Source organism: Neovison vison, chromosome 13, assembly GCF_020171115.1.
Source record: "Neovison vison isolate M4711 chromosome 13, ASM_NN_V1, whole genome shotgun sequence".
Taxonomy (NCBI): domain Eukaryota; kingdom Metazoa; phylum Chordata; class Mammalia; order Carnivora; family Mustelidae; genus Neogale; species Neogale vison.
In genome coordinates, this window is record NC_058103.1 from 125,618,853 (window position 1) to 125,630,688 (window position 11,836).

The 11,836-nt window shown below is 41.0% G+C and overlaps 1 pseudogene; it reads right to left on the reverse strand.

Annotated features, from left to right (window-relative positions):
• Positions 1-1,496: 1,496 nt before the first annotated feature.
• Positions 1,497-11,493, reverse strand: LOC122894671 (annotated as a pseudogene).
• Between the last annotated feature and the right edge of the window lie 343 nt (positions 11,494-11,836).

The window sequence follows — 11,836 nt, forward strand, 5'->3', positions numbered from 1 at the left end:
GGAACACAGGAGCAAAGGAGCAGATGAAGCCCAGAGAGAACAGAGCTTGTTGAGTTCCCAGACTATACTCAGCTTAGCTGGAAAGCAAAATCTATAAAGGGAGGAGAAGAGATGACTGGAAAGTTTTCTCGGCTCTAATTCTAAGTACTAGAAAGGCTTTGGTGAATTGGGCTGATGAAAGAAGAGCATAAATATGTCTATTACCTTTTGGGTAAGCAATTTGGCAATGTGTATTTAGAGTTTTAATATGATATTTATACCTCCTGCCTTGAAATTACACTCTTAAAATTTTATTTTTATACACATTTCTTGAAATATCATTTACTATAGGAAAAATTATAAATAGTTGAATAATAGAAAAATCTTCCAAATTTCCAGCTGAAGGAATGCTGTACCGCTAAAAGGAAATTATGCTTTAGAATAATAATTACAAACCTGGCAAAGAGTTCAAAATTAGTGACTGCATGTCCCCAGTTCCCCATTACAGTCCTCATCTCTGCCCATTGTCCTGGGATAATCACTGATGATGTGCCTTTTCATTATCCAGAGTTCCTGGTCACTCCATTCATAGCACAATAATGGAACAGAGCTGCCTGTGACACCCTAGGTGCTATATAAACTGGGGTGGGATGGTGCATGTTTAACAATTCCCTCTTCAGGAAACCACTCTGATTTGTAGCATATGCCGATATACACGGTTATTGAGATTAGTACAGTCATCCCTTCCAAACCATCCAAGCAGACTCATCACACCCCTTGGTAAATAAAACACTAGTGGGTAAAGACTCCACAAAGACAAGTGTGGTGGTTTTTGCATGGTGGGGAGTTTTCTTTGCTTCTTTGTGTTGAGTGGTGGGAGTCTGATACCCACTGGGCCACCATCTCTGAAGAGAGTGACCCTTGCATTTGAAGTGGGCAGGAGGGGTCCTGCTGCCTTTACAGAGGAGTATCCTTAAGTGTTGGCCTCTCCAGCTGCCCAGCAGGTGCTCCTTCCCCACTTTGAGCTCCACTCTCAGGGCAGGAAGAACAGTTCTGATCTCAACCGCGCTCCCATTTTTCCAGTCTTCCAAACTGGACAGAATAAGGGAAGGAAACAGCCAGGCACCCAAACTCAGTAGAAGGTTGTTTTATAGTATCCATGTGAAGAAATGAGGGCCAAACAGGAACAACTGGCAAGCAACTTGTAGAGAAGAGGAAAGCTGTGGGAAGCATGGGCATTCTTGTTCCCCATGCCGGTTAGATGGAAAGTGCAGAGAAAGCCTGGCTTTCTGAAACACTTCACAGTCCAGAATTTTCAAGGACTACAACCACATTGTTAATGCAGATTAAGAGGAACCCACTGCCAGCTAGTGGAGATCCTGTGAAGAGAATAATCCTTTGTCCATCTTTGTCAGTAATCCTCTCCATCCATGGTGCCAGGCCCTATTAGATCCTGTCTCTGAGCCAGTAAAAAATTGCATCACCATCAGGGCCCCATGAATAGGGATCATTTTTTTTTTTTTTTGATGGAGGAGGGGGTGGGATTGGCAGAATTAACTGAGGCTTTATTTGGGAAAAGACACGTAAATTGGCTTTTAGTTGGGCCATAGACAAGAAAGGTACCCAGGGCAATAGATTCCCCCCAGGGGTAGGCTGAGGACTGGGACTGAGTCTTAGGTGGGTCTCCTGTTTGAAACATTCCCCTGCACAGCTCCTTCCCCCAAAGGCTCTATGGCAGCCACAAGAGCAGGGAGGCTGGGAGGGACCATGGTGGTTTTCACTTGTACAGGACAACAGATGACTGGAACACCAGCTTTGTATCACAGGTCTCAATGTTCTTCACCACCATAGCCTTGGGGGAGCTGCTATGGCTGAAGGAACCAGCAGGGCCAAAGCTAGACTGGGAGGTGCACAGGCCATAGTTGAGGCCAGGGTTTGTGAGCCCCTGAGGGGCCCAGCTCAGCCCACCTGGGAAGACGCTGATGGTCTTAGTATGGATACTCATGTTCTGCATCCCAGACTCCAGCCAGCTCTCCTCACCTCCCAGCAGCTTGTGGTAGGTGGCAATCACAATTTCCAGAGCCAGCTTGACATTCACGAGTTCCTGGTATGCACACAGCTGCTGGGCCATGTCCTGCTTGGCTCACTGCAGGGTGGCCTCCAGCTCGGCCACCTTGGCACTGGCATCCTTAATGGCCAGCTCCACATGGTGCTTGGCATCAGCAATGGCAGCCTCCAGGCTGGCCCTCTGGTTCTGAGGGCCTCAATATCAGCCTGGTGTCAGCTGCTTCTCTGGTTCATCTTGGAAATCTTCGTCTCTACTGAGGTCATCCCTGTGTTTCCCAGCCAGTGTCTGCACCTCCTCGTACTTGATCTAGTACATGGTCTTGGCTGCACCCCAGGTATGGTTGGCAGTGTCTTCATATTGGGCATTGACCTTAGTGATGATGCCATCTATGTCCAGGGAGCAGCTCTTGTCCATGGATAGCACCACTGAAGTGTTGGAGATCTAGGACTGCAGCTCACGATTTCCTCTTCATACAGCTGCCTTAAGAAGCTGATCTCGTCAGTCAGCCCATCCAGGTGGGAGACTAGTTCTACCTTGTTCATGTAAGCTTCATCCACACCCTTCTTTATGAGGACAAAATCATTTTCACTGTCTGCAGGCTCTTTGATCTCCTCCTATTTATTCTTGAAGTCCTCCACCAGCCCCTGCATGTTGCCAAGCTCTAACTCCAGCTTCTCTGGGCCCAGGGTGTCCAGTTGCCACCAGAGGTTGTTGATGTAGCTCTTGAACATGTCGTTGTTGCTCTGAGTAGTTTTCTGCTGCTGTAGAAGGCTCCACTTGGTCTCCAGAATTTTATTCTGCTACTCCAGGTGCCTCATTTTGTTGATGAAGGAGGCAAATTTGCTGTTGATGGTCTTGATCTCCTGGGTGTGCACAGCTTGGATGTTGGTGCCATGCTTTGATCTTGGGCTTTCATCCTCCAGAACTGTGAGAAATAAGTTTCTGCTCTGTGACATTTTGTTATGGCAGCCCAAACAGAATAAGACATGCCCATCCATTCATTCATGAACTATTTAAGCACCTACTATGTTTTAGGCACTGTTCTGGGTACCTACCCAGGATACCAGTAAAGAGCAACAACAATGGGTCCCTGGGTGGCTCAGTGGGTTAAAGCCTCTGCTTTCAGCTCAGGTCGTGATCCCAGGGTCCTGGGCTCGAGCTCCACATAAGGCTCTCTGCTCAGCAGGGAGCCTGCTTCCCTTCCCCTTTCTCTGCCAGCCTCTCTGCCTAATTGTGATCTCTGTCAAATAAATAAATAAAATCTTAAAAAAAAGAACAACAATAAGAAGTAAAATACCTGCCTTCAAGAATCTATTTCTTATGGGGAGAAGACAGACAGTAAATGATGTACGAAGGTGGTAGGAACTTTTTCCCAAAAATGTTTTTTATAGCTTAATTTTTTTTAATTATTTAATAATTATTTCTAACTATTTCAAATTTTTTTTAGTTAGCTCTATGTATAATTTACATGCAGTATAGTTCACTCTTTTTTTTTTTCACAATTTATTTATTTTCAGAAAAACAGTATTCATTATTTTTTCACCACACCCAGTGCTCCATTCAAGCTGTGCCCTCTATAATACCCACCACCTGGTACCCCAACCTCCCATCCCCCCGCCACTTCAAACCCCTCAGACTGTTTTTCAGAGTCCATAGTCTCTCATGGTTCACCTCCCCTTCCAATTTACCCAAATTCCCTACTACTCTCTAACGCCCCTTGTCCTCCATGCTATTGGTTATGCTCCACAAATGAGTGAAACCATATGATAATTGACTCTCTCTGCTTGACTGATTTCACTCAACATAATCTCTTCCAGTCCCGTCCATGTTGCTACAAAAGTTGGATATTCGTCCTTTCTGATGGAGGCATAATACTCCATAGTGTATATGGACCACATCTTCCTTACCCATTCATTCGTTGAAGGGCATCTTGGTTCTTTCCATAGTTTGGCGACTGTGGCCATTGCTGCTATAAACATTGGGGTACAGATGGCCCTTCTTTTCACGACATCTGTATCTTTGGGGTAAATACCCAGGAGTGCAATTGCAGGGTCGTAGGGAAGCTCTATTTTTAATTTCTTGAGGAATCTCCACACTGTTCTCCAAAGAGGCTGCACCAACTTGCATTCCCAACAACAGTGTAAGAGGGTTCCCCTTTCTCCACATCCTCTCCAACACATGTTGTTTCCTGTTTTGTTAATTTTGGCCATTCTAACTGGTGTAAGGTGATATCTCAATGTGGTTTTAATTTGAATCTCCCTGAGGGCTAATGATGATGAGCATTTTTTCATGTGTCTGATAGCCATTTGTATTTCTTGATTGGAGAAGTGTCTGTTCATATCTTCTGCCCATTTTTTGATGTGTTTGTCTGTTTTGTGTGGGTTGAGTTTGAGGAGTTCATTATAGATCCTGGATATCAACCTTTTGTCTGTACTGTCATTTGCAAATATCTTCTCCCATTCCGTGGGTTGCCTCTTTGTTTTTTTGACTGTTTCCTTTGCTGTGCAGAAGCTTTTGATTTTGATGAAGTCCCAGAAGTTTATTTTCGCTTTTGTTTCCTTTGCCTTTGGAGACGTATCTTGAAAGAAGTTGCTGTGGCTGATATCGAAGAGATTACTGCCTATGTTCTCCTCTAAGATTCTGATAGATTCCTGTCTCACGTTGAGGTCTTTTATCCATTTTGAGTTGATCTTTGTGTACGGTGTAAGAGAATGGAGGAGTTTCATTCTTCTACATATAGCTGTCCAGTTTTCCCAGCACCATTTATTGAAGAGACTGTCTTTTTTCCACTGTATATTTTTTCCTGTTTTGTCGAAGATTAATTGACCATAGAGTTGAGGGTCCATATCTGGGCTCTCTACTCTGTTCCACTGGTCTATGTGTCTGTTTTTATGCCAGTACCATGCTGTCTTGGTGATCACAGCTTTGTCATAAAGCTTGAAATCAGGTAAGGTGATGCCGCCAGCTTTATTTTTGTTTTTCAAGATTTCCTTAGCGATTCGGGGTCTCTTCTGATTCCATACAAATTTTAGGATTATTTGCTCCAGCTCTTTGAAGAATGCCAGTGGAATTTTGATCGGAATGGCATTAAAAGTATAGATTGCTCTAGGCAGTATAGACATTTTAACAATGTTTATTCTTCCGATCCAAGAGCATGGAATGGTCTTCCATCTTTTTGTGTCTTCTTCAATTTCTTTCATGAGTGTTCTATAGTTCCTCAAGTATAGATCCTTTACCTCTTTAGTTAGGTTTATTCCCAGGTATCTTATGGTTCTTGGTGCTATAGTAAATGGAATCAATTCTCTAATTTCCCTTTCTGTATTTTCATTGTTAGTGTATAAGAAAGCCACTGATTTCTGCACATTGACTTTGTATCCTGCCACACTTTCACCACTCTTGTTCAACATAGTATTAGAAGTCCTAGCAACAGCAATCAGACAACAGAGAGAAATAAAAGGTATCCAAATTGGTAATGAAGAAGTCAAACTCTCTCTCTTCGCAGATGACATGATTGTTTATATGGAAAACCCAAAAGACTCCACCCCCAAACTACTAGAACTCATACAGCAATTCAGCAGCGTGGCAGAATATAGCTTAATTTTTTAAAAACATGGATACAATGAAGATATATGCATTGCATTTGGTTGTTACATCTTCTTAGTCACGTAAAATTATGACATTTGAAGAGACCAGGACAATTACCTCACCAAATGCCCACATTCTGGAATTGTAATGTGATCTCATTTGTGACACACGACATCATTTGACTTGGTCCTGTCCCCCCTGTATTTCCTGAAAACTAGAAATTAAAATAATAGGTTCAGTTAGATTTAATGTAAATATTCCCATCAGGAATACTTTAACTTGACACAAGTATTTCCCAAGCTTTCAAACTATACCAAATTTGGTTTAATAGCTACAGGAATACTATGTTGCAACTCTACTGTTTTTTTTTTTTCCCTTATTCCTCCATTTTGGGTGTTAACAGTATAAGTTACTTCACTAAGCAACTTATGAATGTCCATGCAGTTAATCATGCTGGATTCAAAGGTTGATTTTGGACCAGAATAACCCAGTATCTTCAGTTTAGCAGTTGGGTTCCTTGAGTTTTCTTTAACAATAAATCCTAAACAAAAGAGTTTTCAAAGATCTCTCCCTTTTACTTTCTTTCCACATTGATACCTTCTGAGGTTACTTGAAGAAGCAAAATCAAAGTCAGTACAAACCTCACCCTTGTGATGTTGTAATAAAAACTACAGACATCTGAAAATTAATTTCCTCCAAATTATGGACTCTGAAAAACAACCTGAGGATTTTGAAGGGGCAGGGGGTGGGAGGATGGGGGAACCAAGTGGCGGGTATTGGGGAGGGCACATATTGCATGGAGCACTGGGTGTGGTGCAAAAACAATGAATACTGTTACGCTGAAAAGAAATTTAAAAAATTAAAAAATCTTTAAAAAAAGAAAATAAAAAAATAAATAAATACAAGGGTATTTCAGGAATAGCATATTGGACTAGTTTATAACAACAGCAAAACAATACAATGCCTCTTCAAAATGACACAGATACGCTTCATGCTTGTATATAAATGCAAGAATATAGACAAATGTAATACAGAGTGATTGCAAGCAGTCCCTCAAAATTTCCTTCCATATGTATCCCTTTCCCTTCCAGAGTGAAATCTTGTACTGTAGGTAAAGCAGGGTTTAATATGTATGACTCCAAATTAATCATAACTTTATTGTGGTATGATATACATAACATAGAATTTATAACTGTAACCATTTTTAAATGTAGAGTTGAACGAAATTAAATGTATTCACATTGTTGTGCCTCCGTCACAACCATCTATCTTCAGAACTCTTTTCACCTTGAAAAATTGAAACTCTGTACCCATTGAACAACTCCCCATTCCCTCCTCCCCTCAATCCTCAGCAATCACCATTCTACTTTGTTTCTATGATTGTAGTTCCTCTAGGTATCTTATATAAATGGAATTATATGATATTTATATTTTTGTGTTTTGCTTTTTCTGAGGTTCTCAAGGTTCATCCACATTCAGCATGTATAAGGATTCCTTTATTTATTTATTTATTTGACAGACAAAGATCACAAGTAGACAGAGAGGCAGGCAGAGAGAGAGAGAGGAGGAAGCAGGCTCCCTGCTGAGCAGAGAGCCCGATGCAGGGCTCAATCCCAGGATGCGGGGATCATGACCTGAGCCAAAGGCAGAGGCTAAAACCTTTAACCTACTACGCCACCCAGGCATACCCAGAATTCCCTTCTTTTTTAAGGCTGAATACTATTCCACTGTACGTACATTCCATATTTTATTATTTAATTCACCTGTGGATGGACATTTGCATTGTTTCCACTGTTAGCTATTGCAAATAATGCTGCTATGAATATGGTGTACAAATATCTGTTTGAGTCCTGCTTTCAATTCTTCCACTCAAATGTAGAATTGCTGGGTCATCAGGTAATTCTATTTTGGGATTTATTTGTTTGTTTGTTTAGGATAATCATAACATTTATGTATGGTAAATATAAAATATGGTAAAACTTCTGCACATAATAATAAAGAAATCTCAATGTCAATTTGCACTTTCAGTTAAGGTCTTTTTCTTCACCTTTATCTTCAGGTAAACAGAATCTATGAAGCAGAAACTTGTTCTCAGTTTCCAAGACCATCATCTCAGTGAACCTATGCATAATCCTCTTTAGGACTCATATAAACACTTCCAAAGTGGGCTAATCTGCAGAGAATAGTCCAGGCAAATGGACAGAGAATTATAAGAACTAATATAACAGATGACAAAAGCATTAACCAACGATGCAAGGTACGGCTTTCAACAAGGTACAAATTCCAGAGAGATTTTATTAATAGGAAGAAAGAAGGCAAATTTTAGACACTGGCTTAGGAATGCTGACTCAGGCTGGATTTGATGAAGTAGAATGTAGGTCTGTATGTTGCACTGGCCATGTTTTTAAAATCAAAACATGTCAGAAATTGGCCTTGCCTTTTTTTTTTACAGTTTTCTTATTTTTCCAATTGTTTTTTCAGTTTTTATGACTTCCAAAAGTCAGACCAAAAGTCTGAGGAGAGGTTGACCTTTGACATTGGTGATAAAGTGATTTTTAAGGAGAAAACTGGAGGAGGGAAGGAAGAAGAGGAAGAAGAAGGGGGAGGAGGAGGAGGAGGTGAAGGAGAAGGAGGAGAAGGAGGAGGAGGAGGAGAGTAAGACAAAGAAGAAGAAGGGGGAGGGGAGGAGGAGAAATGGAGGAGAGACGAGTAGCTAATGAGTAAATGGGTAACTGTAGAGACCTGATGCCAGTAGATGATTTGAAAGTTGTAGTTGAATAAGGAAGCAGGAAGGTAGGGCACAATCAGCCAGTGCTCCTAGTGTCTGGGGGAGACCCTGAAGCTGAAGGACAGCATAGGAAAAGCCAATGGCCTGTATCTGCCAATAATACACAAATTATTTGCTATGGAAACTAGATCTACCCAGAGACACAGGGATCCCCGAGCTCAGGACCTCATCTGAAAAATCTGGAATTCTGGGACATTCTCCAGACAGAGATCCTAGAAATGCTTCTTGGAACTATTCCTCCAAATAGCATCTTGACAAAGCATGGGTTCATGACCGACAGCAGGAATCTTCCAGCCAAAGGGGGTCTGCAACAGAAATCACCCCACATGGAGAAAATTTTCCTCCTGAGGCAAGATTAGATAACAAACACCAATATTGCCTTCTTCTGCTGTTTTAATTTATATTGTATTGTCCTCCATGTAGACAACTGCTGAACTCGTTCAGAGGAGTTGCTGAACACCACCCCTCCTGTCATATGGGATCATCAACAGATAGCCAGATGGGTCCCTGCATTTTTTCAACAAAATTAGACGTGCTTTTGCCTTAGTGCTCCCACTATTCTGGATCCCTGGCTGCCCATGTTCCCATTTGATCTTGCTACCCATCATAGCATGGAAGTTCAAGTCCAGAATGTGAGGCAGCTTGTCTGCTGCCTGGACCCAAGGTGCTGAGAGAGCAAGTAGGGATAGATGGTACAGAGGAACCATTCAAGGGATAATGGTAGTTCTCTTCTCATTGTGCTTCTTCCCCTACTCAGTAACTACTTCTGACCACAACTTTCAGGTCTTCTGGAAAGCACCTTGTCTACACTGTGGGACTCATGCCTCTCCCCCATAAATGAACTGGCCAAAGGCTTTTCTGCAGAGGTTTTCTGTCTGATTACTTAAATCTAGCATCTCCCATAGAGGGCTTTAATGTAGAAAATGAGGCACACAGGTAAATGATAATTGCATTCTAGTCTGATTTAAATTGTCTTTGATGTTATCTCAGTGGCCACAGAGGCCACAATTCTGGAAATGTAGCACTAGGCACCTTATCAAGCTCAGGCTTAGAGACCTTTGGTTTGTTCATTAATTTGTTCTTTCTTTCATGTATCAGATAATTTCTCACTGTTTTCTGACACATCACATCTCTATAAGAGAGATGATAGCCAGGCACTGGGAGTCTAAACTGCTTCTGCAGTCTCTCCCTCAATTTAGGATAATGAGATTTAAGTGTTCTGGAAGGGTGTCTTTAAAAAGATCTGCAGGGTGCCTGGGTGGCTCAGTGGGTTAAGCCTCTGCCTTCAGCTCAGGTCATGATCTCAGGGTTCTGGGATCAAGTCCCACATCCGGCTCTCTGCTCAGCGGAGAGCCTGCTTCCTCCTCCCTCTCTCTCTCTGCTTGCCTCTCTGTGCCTGCTTGTGATCTCTCTCTGTCAAATAAATAAAATCTTAAAAAAAAATAAATAAAAAGATCTGCAATACTTCCCTACAAATCATGGTCCATTAACTCATAACCGCTTTTCAAATGTTCCAAGACACATAAGAAGCTTTATCTTCTAAGGTGCTTAGGCTTCTGCTATTGCAAAGAATATTTTATTTGCAAAGGGAAAATGCTAATGTGATTTTTTTTTGGTTCAGTATCCATAAGTTAAAACTGACACTGATAGCCCAAATAAGCATGAATGTTTCTTTTTATTTTTTTTCCCAACTGTGAAAGTAATAAATGGTTCCAGTAATGACAGACTATAATTCCGACCAACCTTTGCTCTGAGAAAAACTAAAATATTTGAATGGTGTTAAAATATATCATCTTAAAAACATCCAAGAGCTATCAAGAGAATGAAGAATCATCAGACCACACCTTGAAAAAAGACAAGAACATGGAAGGTAAGCTAAAATCTCAGAACTAATTTTGCCCTGAGGGTTTCCACTGTAAACAAAGAAATAGCAGGAAAACTGATGTTAGAATAGAAGAAATCAAAGTGAAACGTCCAGGTTTCCTGAAATGAGGCTACAGACCAACTACATCCACGTGAAACTAAAACCATCAGGGTGATGAAACAGACAGAAACTAACCCATGCCTAGACTTGCCTAGACTGGCTTTGAGTTTGGATTTAAGGAGACAAACTGAGTGGTAAAACCAGATGCAAAATGATGCTCCATCTAGAAACTCTAGTGCTATGCTTCTAGTAAAAGGAATAGTACTAGAGAGTGAGCTCCACTAGAAGGCATTGGATAACTACCTATTACAATATCATGTATATTTTACTCCTTTCACTCAGCACACATTGTTGGGTACTGAAACAATGCAAGGTCTTCACCCTAGGAGGACTGACAATTGCAAAAAAACAACATGAAAACAGCGCATTTCAAGTAATAAGAAGAAATGCTATAAGAATGCAGGCGGGAGAGGCAAATGTGCAGGTGGCAGTTACCAGCAGGGATGTGGAATTTATTCACAATGAGTGTTGCAGAATGAATAGGAATTTGCTAGGTGAATAATAGGGGTAGGCACCTTCCCAGCACAAAGTTGCTGATATGTGAAACAGATCAGTATTTCCACGGGTAGTCAGCTGTCTGTGTGATTGGAGTCAAGGGCATTCCATAGAGCCAGACAAAAGAAGGAAAAGAAGATTTGGGTATGCAGATGGAAAATTCAGTATGGATTGGAAGACATACATTTGAATACTTATGTTCTTTTCACGTATTTGGGAATTTTTGCTATGGAGCAAACAATCATACTTTTTAACTGAGATATTTTAAAAGCATAGGTCTAATCTGTTTGGAATTTATTTTGTGTGTTAGAAGGTAGGCATCAAATGGCTCATCAGACTTTTCAGTAGCATTTATTGCATTGTCCTAGCTTTCTTCCTGAGGAGCAAAGTCAAGACTGTCATTTATCCTTTGACCATGGTTCAGCAGCCTGCAGGGTGTTGCTCATATGGTCAGTGGACTGTGAGATGAGACACCATTGTGCACATATAAAAATGGTGAAAATAAAAGAGGTTGACCATACAAGTGTGAGCAGATGTGTAGGGCAACTGGAATACTCCTACACCAATGGTGGGAATGTAACAGAGTACTGCCATCTTGAAAAGCTATCTGGCAGTTTCTTAAAAAGTTAAACATACACCTACCACACGACCCAGACATTCCAAGAGAAAAAACAGGAAATGCCAAAGCAGTACATTTGTAATAGCCCCAGTCTTGAAACATTCCTAATGTCCATCAAGAGGTGAGTGGATAAGCACACTATTTTATCTACACAATATACTACTACTTAGCAATAAACAAGAGTGAATTTTATCTTTGATTTATTTTTTAAGTTTTTATTTAAATTCCAGTTAGTTAACATACAGTGTAATATTAGTTTAAGTTGTATAATTTAGTGATTCAACACTTACATACATCACAAGTACCCTCCATAATCCC